This window comes from Myotis lucifugus, unplaced genomic scaffold, assembly GCF_000147115.1.
Source record: "Myotis lucifugus unplaced genomic scaffold, Myoluc2.0 scaffold_47, whole genome shotgun sequence".
Lineage (NCBI taxonomy): Eukaryota > Metazoa > Chordata > Mammalia > Chiroptera > Vespertilionidae > Myotis > Myotis lucifugus.
Window position 1 is genome coordinate 3270034 of NW_005871095.1, and position 14958 is coordinate 3284991.

The 14958-nt window shown below is 42.2% G+C and overlaps 1 long non-coding RNA gene across 1 annotated transcript in view; it reads right to left on the minus strand.

The window, feature by feature from the left end:
- Positions 1 to 6255: 6255 nt before the first annotated feature.
- The window catches only part of LOC111825940, a 10969-nt gene continuing 2266 nt past the window's right edge, over positions 6256 to 14958 (minus strand). The window contains exon 2 of the long non-coding RNA XR_002829169.1: positions 6256 to 6950. This is a non-coding gene — a long non-coding RNA (uncharacterized LOC111825940). The remainder of the gene's footprint in view (positions 6951 to 14958) is intronic.

The window sequence follows — 14958 nt, forward strand, 5'->3', positions numbered from 1 at the left end:
CTTCATTGAAGAGATTGTCTTTATTGTATGCTCTTGCCTCCTTTTTCAAATATTGAGCATAATGGCTTGGGGTGATTTCTGGGGTCTCTGTTATGTTCTACTGATCTATATTCCTGTTCTTGTGCTAATACCAAGCTGTTTTGATTACAATGGCTTTGTAGTATAATTTGATATCATCCCTCCTACTTTATACTTCTTTCTCAAGATTGCTGAGGCTATTTGGGGTCTTTTTTGGTTCCATATATATTTTTGGAGTATTTGTTGTTGAAATATGCCATTGGTATTTTAATAGGGATTGATTTGAATCTATAGATTGCTTTGGGTAGTATGGACATTTTGATTATGTTAATTCTTCTATTCCATGAGCATGGCATATTCTTACATTTGTTTGTATCTTCCTCTATTTATTTCAATGTCATGTAGTTTTCTGAATACAGGTCATATACCTCCTTGGTTAAATTTATTTCAAGGTATCTTATTTTTGTTGTTGCAATGGTAAATGGGATTTTTTTAGTTTTTCTTTTTTTTTAATTTATTTTATTTTATTGATTTCAGAGAGGGAGAGGGAGAGAGAGATAGAAACATCAATGATGAGAGAATCATTGATCAGCTGTCTCCTTCACCTCCCACACTGGGAATCAAGCCCACAACCTGGGCATGTGCTCTGGTCGGGAATGGAACCGTGACCTCCTGGTTCAGAGGTCGATGCTCAACCACTGAGCCACTCTGGCTGGGCTTAGTTTCTCTTTCTTAGAGCCCATTATTGTGTATAAAAGTGCCATTGATTTCTGGATTTTAATTTTGCATCCTGCTACTTTGCCAAACTCATTACTAATAAGCCTACTAGTTTTTTTTGGTGGGGTTTTTAGTGTTCTCTATGTACAATACCATGTTATCTGCGAATAATGCCATAAATGGTGTTGGGAAAACTGGACAGGTACATGCAAACAAATGAAACTAGACCACCAACTTACACCAAACACTAGAATCAACCCAAAATGAAAAAAAAACTTAAATGTAAGTTGTGAAACCATAAAAATCCAAGAAGAAACCATAGGTAGCAAAATATCAGACATCTCTCATAGCAGTATGTTTGCTGATACATCTCCTAGGGCAAAGGAAACAAAGGAGAAAATAAACAAATGGGACTACATCAAAATAAAAAGCGTCTGCACAGCAAAAGAAACCATCAGCAAAATAACAAGCCCACTGCATGGGAGAACATATTTGCCAATGATACATCTGATAAGAGGTTAATTTCCAAAATATATACTAGTAAAGAACTCATACAACTTAACAAAAGGAAGACAAACCATTCAATTAACAAATGAGCAAAGGACCTAGACACTTCTCCAAAGAGGACATACAGATGGCCCTGTACATAAAAAATGCTCAAAGTCACTAATCATCAGAGAGATGCAAATTAAAACGATAATGAGGTATCACCTCACACTTGTCAGAATGGCTACCATTAACAAAACAACAAACAACAAGTGCTGGAGAAGATGTAGAGAAAAGGGAACCCTAATAGAATCTTAGTACATTGCTGGTGGGAATGCAGAGTGGTGCAGCCACCATGGAAAAAGAGTATGGAGTTTCCTCAAAAAAGTAAAAAATGGAACTGCTGTTTGACTCAGTGATCCAAATTCTGGGAACATATCCTAAGAATCCTGAAACACCAATCCGAAAAAATATATGTTCATAGCACTGTTTACAATAGCTAAGATCTGGAAACAGCCCAAGTGCCCATGAGTGGATAAAAAAGATGTAGTACATTTACACAATGGAATACTCTGCAGCTGTAAAAAAGAAGGATCTCCTACTTTTTGAGACAGCAAAGAGGGACCGAGAGAGTATTAAGTGAAATAAGCCAGTCAGAGAAAAACAAATATCACATGATCTCATTATGCAGAATCTAGTGAATAAAATAAACTGAACAAAATAGATCCAGAGACATAGAAGCATGGAACAGAATGATGAATCTCCGAGGGGAGGGGGGGCAGGAAGATTACCCAAAGAACTTACACGCATATATGCATAACCCATGGACATCGACAATAGTGTAGTGAAGGCCCAGGGGTGACGGGGTGGGATAAATAGAAAAATAAGGGGACACCTGTAATACTTTCAACAATAAAGCTACATTTAAAAATAAAAGAATACATTTTTCAAAATGGAATATAATCTACAGACACTGTAATTGTTTGTCAACACCTTTCAAACTGATGTCCGTTCAGGTCCAGGCACTGCTAACACAAAGCAATGGAATCGCAAACATCTAGAAACGTTTCATTTGGTATTTGAGTGCATTCTTGTTCAATGGCTACTCTCAATTCCGAGACTATTGCCAGTTTTGTAACATAGACTTTATCTCTTAAGTATCCCCATAAAAGTTGAGAGGTGTGAGGTCTGGTAAACAAGGAGGGTATTCTGCAAAACCCCTTCGTCCAATCCACCTGTTTGGCAAGATCTCATCAAGGTAGAATCTTACACCACAATGATAGTGTGGGGGTGCCACATCTTGCTGAAAATAAACAACTGCAAAGACCTCTCTTAATGCGTGACATGAAAAATTGTTGCAGTAAGTTCAAGTAAGTGGGACCAGTCACAATAGCATCAAAAATAATGTCCAATTAATCCTCTTGATGATAAACCACACCATACTGTAACTCCTGGTAAATTAACATGATGTTTTGTGGGGAAGCACGGGACTTTGTTGGAATGTTTGTAAGGATTTTTTGAAAGGTCAGGGGCCTCTGCAGCAGCCTCTATTTTGACTTTTCCAAACAAGTCTGATCCCCTGGGGTGTTTTGCTAGAATCTTTGTTTACCCTTTAATGACCTGACCTTGTAGAAGCATATACTTTCTCAAGGATACTTGCCCTGCTGATTGTATCTAGAGGTTAATTTGAGTTCAAGCTGTTATTACAATAAAAAGCCAACAAAGCAGGTGAACAGGACTGCTTTCACTACTGAAGTAAGAGTCCCTTAGCCCTCTCTTTCACAGAAACCTGTGTTGGAGTAATCTGTTCATCCATCGCTCGGGCTGCTGGTCAGCCCCGGCAGCTGGTGCCCCCCCCCCCCCCCCCGCCCATGTGAGGAGGCCAGGAATGCAACGAAACACAGTGGAACCCTCGAAAATGAAGAGGAAGAAAACTAAAGTAACTGTGCAGTAAGTTATTGGAGCCTGCCTGGGATTTCCAAGTTCGAGGAAATTCTTTCTCAGCTAAGATTTCATAATGGGACAACAGTTGTCCACAAAACAGCAGCAATACATGACAGTGCTGAAACAGTTATTAAACGCAGATGGTGCCTCTGTTGCAGAGGAACAACTAAAAAACTTTTTCTTGACCTAAAATTGTCTTTAAATCATTTCAATAGGCTCTAAAATGCCTCAAATGTTTATTTTCTCTCATAAAAAAATTTATACTTAAAATATATAAAAAATAATAATTATATTCTATTTATATATACATATTAAATAAAATCTAATATGCTTTCATTTATAACTAATTGTTATAAATTATAATATTCTGGAGTATTGTGTTTTACAAAAAACACAAAATTCCATATTTAATTATTCTATAAAATTTCTAAATTTACAAAAACACTAGCAAAAAATAAACAATTTTATTATAAAACTAAAAAATAATTATATTGTTTTTATAACTTTTATTAAAAATGTTACTAATTCTTGCCCTAACCGGTTTGGCTCAGTGGATAGAGCGTCGGCCTGCGGACTGAAGGGTCCCAGGTTCAATTCCGGTCAAGGGCATGTACCTTGGTTGCAGGCACATCCCCAGTAGGGGGCGTGCAGGAGGCAGCTGATTGATGTTTCTCGTCAATGTTTCTAACTCTCTATCCCTCTCCCTTCCTCTCTGTAAAAAAATCAATAAGTATATATTTTTTAAATGTTACTAATTTTTAAACTTTTGTTTTTCAAATATAAAAAAGCATTTTTAAAGCAATTTAATAAATTAAATATTTCTCTCAGCAGGCAATCTGGCCTGTGGTAATCTAACTAATGCTACTGTGCCTCCCATCCCTCCATGTAAACAAAATAAGCAGTAAAATTCCTCTGCTAAGGCATTTCATTAAAAAGTTTATCAAAAAAATCATGCCCATTTAACAGTCCTAGGGGACCAACAAGTTATAAATGAAAATCGACACGGGCACTTACAAGCCAACCACATTAACATTCTGATACACCATGCGTCTAAAGCTAGTTACATTGGCTATACAAACATACCTAAGGTTTAAACTAAAAATAAATAAATAAATAAATCCCCCACGACCTCAAGTACTAGGCTTGTCAATTCAAAAAGCTTTATAAAAATTAGGCCATATTACATAAGACACTGGGGGGGTAGGGGAGGCCAGGGGATTGTCAAGGGTAGGGGAAAAAAGGAGACATATGTAATACCCTTTGTAATACTTTAAGCAAAAAAAAAAAAAAAAAAGAAAAGAAAAGAAATTAAATAACAAACAAACAAACAAAAAATTAGGCCATATTTTCAGCCCTTTAAAATTGTGGCACAATTTCTACCAAAACTGCTCTAGCCATTATAATATAACTTTTACTAATAATCTTACTGACAATAGCCTGATTTACACCACTCACCCCTATGTCTTTGCTATGGGCCCTAATCTACTAATAAGCCATAATTCATCTTTTCTGATACAGATTTTTTAAAAAGCTTATTTTACGTCCTGTATTACCACCCAAAATATTGCTTCATTAAACATCAGCACTATTATGGTACTTAAAAAACACAAATCCTAATATCTGTTAATCTCACCAAAAAATGACAAGGCTCATCAGCTATCAAAGTCTTAAAAAAAGCATTAAGCCAATTATGGCCCAAAAGATTTTTGGGAATACTCACTGCAGCCATTATGTTGGTTGTTGTTATTCTTACTACTGCCAGCATCGCTGTGGCAGCCCTTTCTAAATCTGTGCAAACGGCCACATTTGTAGACAATATGGCCTACAATATAACTAAAAATTTCACTATACAACAGCATGTAAATAAAATATTAGCTAAACTACAAGCAATAAAGGCAGCCATTAAATATCTAAAAGAAAACACCACAAACGCTATAGCATACAGGTAAGTGCTTAATTGCAATTAAAAACATAAGCACATATATATCACCCCTTTAAAATAAAACAATAGTCACCATCATTAAATTAATATTAAAAAATCTATAAAAAGTCTTTCATAATAACCTTACTAAAAAAAACATATTACAAAGGCAAATTAAAAAATCCTTACTTGCTATCAATAAACATAAAAAACAGACTGCTTAAAATACAATAAAAAACATTTAAAATAAATAAACCACATGGTTTCCTAAAATCAACACCTAATCGAACCATTGCTGTCATTGTAATTCTCGTTTTCTTATAATCTACAAAATCAAAACCTGAGCAATAAATGTGCTTTGCAAACCCCAACCTTCCAAAGCAGAAAGTTCACCATCTCCCTCTGTCTTCTGCAGCCAGCAAAACACAAGAGAGGTGGGAAGCACAGGACTTGGGTGGAATGTCTGAGGATTCTCTAAAACAGTGGTTCTCAACCTTCCTAATGCCTCGACCCTTTAATACAGTTCCTCATGTTGTGGTGACCCCCAATTTCATTGTTACAAATTGAACATAATTAAAGCATAGTGATTAATCACAAAAACAATATGTAATTATATATGTGTTTTCCGATGGTCTTAGGCGACCCCTGTGAAAGGGTCGTTCGACCCCCAAAGGGGTCGTGACCCACAGGTTGAGAACCGCTGCTCTAAAAGGTCAGGGGCCTCTGAGGGGACCTTGCCTAAGGCAGCAGCCCTTACATTGACTTTTCCAAACAAGTCCAATCCCCTGGGGTGTTTTGCTAGAATCTCTATGTTTAGTCTTTAAAGACCTGACCTTGTAGAAGCATATACTTTCTCAAAAATACTTGCCCTGCTGACTGTATCTAGAGGTTAATTTGAGTTCAAGCTGTTATTTTTAAAAAAATATATTTTATTGATTTTTTACAGAGAGGAAGGGAGAGGGATAGAGAGTTAGAAACATCGGTGAGAGAGAAATATCGATCAGCTGCCCCCTGCACAATCCCTACTGGGGATGTGCCCACAACCAAGGTACATGCCCTTGACCGGAATCGAACCTGGGACCCTTGAGTCCGCAGGCTGACGCTCTATCCATTGAGCCAAACCGGTTAGGGCTCAAGCTGTTATTACAATAAAAAGCCAACAAGGCAGGTGAACAGGACTGCTTTTACTACTGAAGTAAGAGTCCCTTAGCCCTCTCTTTCACAGAAACCTGTGTTGCAGTAATTTGTTCATCCATCGCTCAGGGGCTGCTGGTCAGCCCTGGCAATGTTCCACCATAACATGTAGATTCTCAGTTCCCCAGAAGGTGCAGTTGTAGTGGTTAATCGAACCATTTAATTTAAATGTTGCCTCATGACTTCAATCTTTGTTGGAAAGTGTGCATCTACTACACATCTTGCCAAGTACCATTCGTAATACTCTACTCTTAGGTCCGATCATCTTCATTGATTGCATGGACTAATCTTGGAAGTCACTTTTCCAATGGTAGTGCTTTAAAATACGATGGACAATTTTGAAATTCCTACATCACAACTTGTTTGCTGCACAGATTTTCTTGGACTTTGGAGATACATTTCCAGTACCCTTTCTTGCTTTGTGGGGCTTGTCGATGTCTGTGGTTTTCCGAAACGCTTTTTGTGGACATTCTGAATACTAGTTCCATCGGCTTCAAACTTATCTGTAATTCAAGTAATGGTAAGTCTTGTAGATGGACCTGTTTGAAATTCCCTCATAAATTGTCTTTGTGCTCCAACTACATTTTCAAACTTCCAGTAGCATTTTAGGATGAATTTCCTTTGTTCAAATCTGAGTCTGGCTGCCATTATTAATTCCAATGGGTTAAATCTGAAAAGAAAGAAACATCAATGGAGCTAGCAGCTGTTAAAGTGTGTATACATTTCTTTGTTAATCCTCATGTGAAGATATTTTTTCATTGATTTTTAGAGAGAATAGAAGGGAGGAGGAAGAGACAGAGAGAGAAACATCAATGTGAGAGAAACACATTGATTGGTTGCCTCCCGCAAGCGCCCTGACCAGGGCTGGGGATTGAGCCTACAACCAAGGTACATGCCCTTGAGTGGAATCACACCTGTGAACCTTCAGTCTGCGGGCCAGCACTCTATCCAGTGAGCCAAACCAGCTAGGGCATGTGTATATATTTTTGGGGGACACCCTATGGTTCTGGTGTTCTAAATAAAAGACATTCATTCACTTAGCACTCTTTGTAACAACAAAAGACTACACAACCCACAAACGTATCAATAAGGTTAGAGTTAATTAATCTATTTCACCCATACATTGGAAAATTATAGAGCAGTTCAAAAGAATAAGATAAATCTACAGGTACCTACATGTTAGGTGAATAACAAAATTTGCATACACAAATAATACTATATTTATGAAAAGGATATATTTGTTAATCCTCACCCAAGGATATTTTTTTCCATTGATTTTTAGAGAGTAGGAGGGAGGAAGATAGAAACATAGGTGTCAGGGAGTCACATCGATTGGTTTTCTCCTGCACCCTGATGTGGCCAGGAACCGAGCCTGCAAGCAAGGTATGTGCCCTTGACCGGAATTGAACCCGATACCCTTCAGTCTGTAGGCCAGTGCTCTAACCACTAAGCCAAACCAGCTAGAACGAAAAGGATATATTTTGGTATGTCTATAAATTCATAGAAAAAGGTTTGTTAGGATAAACACCCACTTTTTTAAATCCTCATCCAAGGGTGTTTATTGGTTTTAGAGAGGAAGTGAGCGAAAGAGAATGAGAGAAACATCAATGTGAGAAGTAAAAATTGCTTGCCTCCTGTATATGCCTGGACCAGAGATCTAACCAGCAACCTTTCTGGTATATGAGGTGATGCTCCAAACAATGGAGCCCCCTGCTAGGGCAACACCCACTTCTGAACACTTCCTTTAAGAAGAGGAATAGAAGGAAGGTTTGGGGTTGGGTTTTGGAGGGTTGTTCTTTCATTTTGCATTCTAACTTTTTACAAGAAAAATGTATGTATATATTACATTTGTAGTTAATAAAAATAATAACAGACAATAGTATGGTGATTACTCGAAAGAAAGGAGGTAGAAGAGAGTATAGAGAAAATAAATGGCGATGGAAGGAGACTTGACTTGGGCTGGTGAACACTCAATACAATATACAGATAATGAATTGTAGAATTGTACACATGAAACATATAATTTTACTAATCAATGTCACTCTAATAAATTCAATCTATACTAATAAAAGGGTAATATACTAATTAGACCAGACATCTTCCAGGCGTCCTTCCAGACAAAGCCACAGTGGCGGGGGCTGAGGCAGAGGCGGTTAGGGGCAATCAGGTCGGCAGGGGAGGGCAGTTAGGGGGCGATCAGGCTGGTAGGGGAGAGCAGTTAAGGGGGCAATCAGGTCAGCAGGCAGAGGCGGTTAGGGGTGATCAGGCCAGCAGGGGCGCAGTTAGGGGGTGATCAGGCAAGCAGGCAGGGGCAGTTAGGGGCGATCAGGTGGCAGGCAAGCGGTTAGGAGCCAGCGGTCCCAGATTGCGAGAGGGATCCTAGATTGGAGAGGGTGCAGGCCAGGCTGCCCCCTCACATGCATGAATTTCATGCACCGGGCCTCTAGTAAAAATATAACTAAATTAGGTGGAACCAGGTTCACAAAAGCCTTACTTGAAAACTGCTACTGAATGATCCCCAGAAAGGTAAATGCTGCCACTCAGAACACAGTATCTGTGCCATTTGTATGTGTGTGCGCACCTGTGAACAAGCCAAATTCTCCCAATAACTTGAGGGTCATGTAGGACAGGCATACATATTATTTGCATTTAAAGTGTTTCTTGTATTATCTGAACTCCTGAGAGGACAGGCCCACCACAGGCCCACAAATTTAAGGCTAATCAGGTTACCAGTCACCAGGTACTTCCCAAGAAGCACCAGCATCCAGGCATAAGCAGACTTCTTAGAACTCTTCAGGAAACCATGGGCTCTGGTGGAGACAGGTGCTTGATCTAGCAGCTACTTTCCAATCTGCTATGGTATTTGAGAACATGGCCTTTCCTTCCCAGAAATCAGCCTCCATCCCTCTAAGGTTGCCCCAAAGATGTCTAAGCCAGAGTTGCAGAAGCCAGAGGGTGGGGTGGAGGTGGGGGGCAAACTCAGATGGGGGGAGCAGTGCTGTGTCAGGAATTGTTAGAATTTCTCCAGAAAACTGTCGGTTGAGGTGGGGATAGGTGCTTGGTCCAGCAGTTACACTCCAATCTGCTGTGGTGTTTGAAAAAGAGCCTCAGCCCTAACCGGTTTGGCTCAATGGATAGAGCGTCAGCCTGCGGACTCAAGGGTCCCAGGTTTAATTCCGGTAAAGGGCATGTACCTTGGTTGCGGGCACATCCCCAGTGGGGATTGTGCAGGAGGCAGCTGATCGGTGTTTTTCTCTCATCGATGTTTCTGACTCTTTATCTCTCTCCCTTCCTCTCTGTAAAAAATCAATAAAACATATTTAAAAAAAAAAAGAAGAAAAAGAGCCTCACCTTCATTTGAAAAGTCACACTGAGAAGCCAGGTTCTGATTCCCAGAAGGCCTCCTTTGTCTGTTAGGGGTTACTATCCTATTGTAGTTAAGCAAACTGAGGCTCAGAATAGTAGAGTGACTTGCCCAAGTTACCAAGGCAAGTACATCTGGGCCCAAACCATGAGATTTGAACATCTCCCCATGTGCTGTCTCCATAAATACTAAGGTTCATGATCTAGGTTAGGACTTCTGGAGCAAAAGAGCCTCCCCTCTTACTCCACTCCCCTTACCTCCCTAACTCCAACAGCAGTTTGTCACCAGATAGGTCTAAATGATTTCTGGAACTTCCAAAAATACTATCCTTGAAGAAGCAAGATTTGTCATCCGAGCACATACATATATATATGTCTTCTTCAGCTCACATATACTCAAAACTGTCACACCTTCAAACACTGTGTCTCACAGGCATCTCACACTCACACCCACCCACCCTCATTCACAGAAAGGACACAGTTCTTTAGGTGCTTATGGTAGAGGTGACTGAGACACTTAGGCGCTGCACTTCAGGGACTTTGTAAAAAAGATGTCAGTACCAGTGATACCATTATAATTAACTTAGTTATTAATAACAGGAAAGGAGCAAAGGGAAGGCCAAATATTATAGGCATGTAACTTGTGCAGCTTTGCTAGAGAGCTGCAGTTTAATAGTAACACTACCCAGTGAGCCACCAGTCTATTCCCTGCAGGTCATGGGGGAAGGGATTGGATGAGGGGGAGAAGGGGAGATAGACACATGCCCAGTCAAGTTTGGGTGAAATAGGGAAGGTACTTTTGGCTGTCTGTCACACCTGGAAACAGATCATTGACCAGAGTAGGCATGGCCACTGTAAGCATGGGAAGATTTGGGATATTTAATCCCCTGAACAAAGGAGTTCACTCTTCTTGGCTCCTGGCCCTCTTGATTTTTTGGGGACTCTTGTTGCAGGGGGTGTGCTCTTTGCTCCCCTGCATTTGTCCACAGGGCTTACAGCTATGTGAACCACACAATGGACTAATGGACTGCAATTAGCCTAATGCTAAACCGGACCCAATTCCAACATGGAACAGAAGCTCTGGACACTGGCTTTGCTTTTAGCTCTACTAAATCCCCAGCTGCACTTATTCCAGGTCTGGATTAAGGGAAATGGGACTTCGGAAAACAAGGTATGTAATATGTAATTCCATGCAAATAAAAATCACTCATCCTCAAAAAAAAAAAAGAAAGTAAGTAAAAGAGCCTCAATCCCTCTGGAGGTGGAGCCTGAACCCAAAGCAAAGCAAGAACTGCAGTCTGAGAGTTGCGGAGGCCAGCAGGGCCTGGGTTAAACACAAATGTGGGGGCGTTACAACTGTTCCTGCACTCAAAAGAGTAGTTGGAGCTGCTCTTGGTATCAAGTCAGGAACAGGAGGTGAGGTGGGCTTCAGGGCAGTGCGCAGAGCCACTAGGAGTGATGAGCTGAAGTCACATTCTCGCAGAGTCCGTGCCACAGTTGTGGAAGCCAGCTGGGCCTGGGCCAGACTGGAATATAGGGGTGGATAAGGGAACAGCGCCAAATCAGGACTTCTTAGAATTTCTCTGGGAAACCTTCCGCTGAGGTAGCGATAGGTGCCTGCTCCAGCAGCTACTTTCCAGCCTGCTGTGATTTGGGGAAGTTGGCCTTTTCTTCACGGAAATGAGGCTCAATCCTTCTAAGGTTGCCACAGAGGCAGAGTCCGAGCCCTCAGCAAAGCAAGAACCTGAATCTTGGGCAGTGTTGTGAAAGCTGGTAAAGCCTGGACCACACTCAGATGTGGGGGCAGATCTCCCAGCCTCAAGTCACAAGTCTGAGTGCCTCTTGGTGTCAAATCAGAAGAGAAACCCGAGGTGAAATGGGTTTCAGGGCAGTGACCAGAGCCACTAGGAGCGACTGAGCAGGAGTCACATTCTCACCTGGTGTTGGTGAGGTGGGTGTCATCTCTGCCCGAATCACAGTTGTTAACTGAAGCGTCTTACAGGTGCTGCTGTCACACCAACTGCCTAGAGCCGTGGTCGGCAAACTGCGACTCGCGAGCCACATGCGGCTCTTTGGCCCCTTGAGTGTGGCTCTTCCTAAGCCCTAGGAGTACCCTAACTAAGTTAATAACAATGTACCTACCTATATAGTTTAAGTTTAAAAAATTTGGCTCTCAAAAGAAATTTCAATCGTTGTACTGTTGATATTTGGCTCTGTTGACTAATGAGTTTGCTGACCACTGGCTTAGAGGCTCCGTTCTCCTGGGCCTTCCAATGGCTGGGATGGGAGGTGGGCTGGCATCCCTGGGTCCTCCTGCCGGCACCCATACTGCTGATGGCCACTCTGGGCAGTGGCTTGATTTACCAGCCCAAGGATGAAGAAGAGGACCCTGAGGAGCAGTACACCCCAATTGGGAGCCCAGCCGAGGCTTTGTGCAGGGCTATTTCACACCACTGACCACTCTTATCCCTTCTCCATCTCCTTATTTCCATTCACTACAATTGTTTTTACCTTAAAGTGAACACCTATTGTTGCTGCAAGTTCTGGACATCAAGAGCAGGCTAGCCTTGCCCACACTATTCTCCCCAATGATGATGATCTTCAGGGTGGCCAGCACATCCTTGACCATCCTGTCCCTTGTCAGCTTTAAACCTAGCTGCTTCATCTGGCTCTCAACCCCTTAGGGAGAGCTGCTTATGCATGAGGTGGGGGTCCTGCAGATACAATGGCGACCCATGTGCTGGAGCCAAAAGCAAGGAGGGCTGGTCAGGAGTGCAGAGCAGGGGAAAACACTAGTGCCCTCCAACCGGAACCCTCTAACCCAGCAGTTCTCAACCTGTGGGTTGCAACCCCTTTGGGAGTCGAATGACCCTTTCACAGGGGTTGCCTAAGACCATCGGAAAACACATATATAATTACATATTGTTTTTGTGATTAATCACTATGCTTTAATTATGTTCAATTTGTAACAATGAAATTGGGGGTCACCACAACATGAGGAATTGTATTAAAGGGTCGCGGCATTAGGAAGGTTGAGAACCACTGCTCTAACCAGTGCCAACAGGGGAACTAGGGGCAGTGCACACCAGTGGCAGTGGCAGTGGCAGGTGGTGGTGTTGCATGAACAAGCTCCTGCCAAGGTGCCGGCACCAACCAGAGGGGCATGGGATGGGCGAGAAAGGGGTGCATGGATGTACTGGGGCCCCAGGTATCAAAGCAAAAGGCGGGGCAATTGGAGCAGAAAGAGGTGGAGGGGCGGCACTGGATGTGGAAGCGGCAGCAAGGCTGAGACGTACAGGAGGGAATGGCCTAAGCATCCAGCTCTGATTTGTGGGATGGGCCTCGTGGTGGAACTCAGGGCCAGCGGAAGGGTCTGACCAGCACACCCAGCAGTGAGTCTGAGGGACCCTTTATTTTCTGGTAGAACTTTTGAAAGAGAGTAAGACAGAGGGTGGGCAGTGGGGCCCAAAAAGAGGATTGGTCCTGCCCACCTCGAGTGCAGGGTTCTGCTCCACCATTTGGTGACTGGAGGCAAGGGGGAATGACTCTGGGCTGGAAATCTGCACACTTGCAGCTTGGTCTGGCAGTATGGGGGACGCAAACATAAGGACTAGCACGAGCCTGGGTGAAGGCCCCACCCAGCTGGGCCAGCCATGCTGAAAGATTGGAGTGCCAAGTAGGGCCGATTTTTTAATTTGTTTAATCCCCTCCTACTTAAGTTGGAGGCGAGGGGGTGCCAGCAACCTAGGCACAATAAGAACCATCTAGTTTATTTTCCCTGCTATAGGAAAATACTATCTTGTTTTGTTTTGGTTAATCCTCACCTAAGGATATTTTTTCATTGATTTTTAGGGAGAGTGGAAAAGAGGGAAAGACAGAAACATCGATGTGAGAGAAATACATTGATTGGTTGCCTCCTGCATGAAGCATCGCTGTGGCCCCGGGTCACTGAGGAGCCTGCAACCCAGATATGTGCCCTTGCCTGGAATTGAACCCAGGACCCTTTGGTCCACAGGCCGATGCTCTATCCACTGAGCCAAACAGGGTAAGGTGGAAAATACTATCTTGTTCTCTTCTGATTTCTACCAGGAACATTTATACTTTAAAATTTAAAAAGAAGTTTATATAAATCATTCTTCTTCCTCCAAAGTACATAATGCAAAAGTACCACAGAATGTCCTTCACAATTTACTATTATGAAATATTAGAGGCCTGGTGCACAAGATGCCTGCGTCCTCTCACTGTCCGGGAGCCCTGGGGGCGGTGGGGGATGTCCAACTGACGGCTTAAGCCATCCGTAGGAATTCTTTAGCGCTGCTGCAGAGGCAGGAGAGGCTCCTGCCACCGCTGCTGCGCTCACCACGGCTTGTGGCTGAGAGGTGCTCCCCCTGCATTGAACATCTGCCCCCTGGTGGTCAATGAGCATCATAGCGATGGTTGTTCCGCTGTTCAGTCGATTTGCATATTAGCCTTTTATTATATAGGATTGGAGGGATTACTAGCCCTGGATCATCTGTTCCATGAAGATGATTTAAAATAAACTAGGTTAAAAAAAAAATCCACTTTATAAAGTTATATTTGCACAGACAACAATTCTCCCCCAATTCTTATTTTCCATAAAGGCTATCCTTAGCTTCCACAAAGCTCCACAATCAGAATAGCTCTTCACTGTTAACACTTCTATTATACCAGGTTATATTTTTGTCTATCTCACAATCTATTGTAAACTGTACAGCATATAGTACATTTCTCAATAAAATTCTAAAAATAAAACACCCTCTGTTTAAGTTACTATTTCCCCATACTCCCTGAATATCCTCATTATAGTCAGAATGTCTGCAGCCCCTTTCCCATAAAAATGTAGAAACTGAGTTGAATCCTTTAAAAACTCCACCTGCTGTCCTCATCTACCTGAGACTATGCATAAATTTGCCCTTATCCAGAATACTAGAGTCCCGGTGCACGAATTCTTGCACGGGTGGGGGGTCCCTCGGCCTGGCCAGTGGAGGTAGGCTGTGGGAGCACACTAACCACCAGGGGGCAGCTCCTGCATTGAGCATCGCCCCCTTGGTGGTCAGTGTGTGTCATAGCTACCGGCCATTCATCCGGTCGTCCAGTCGTAACAGTTGCTTAGGCTTATATATATATATGTTTTTCATCCATTCACCTGATTCTATATATATATATATATGTTTTTCATCCATTCACCTGATTCTAGCAATAAGCACCTTCAAAGGCTGGCTCTCCTTTACTGTTCCCAAAGAAGCTTTTAATCCAACCTGATTACCACTCCTCAAACCGCTAACCTCTCTCTG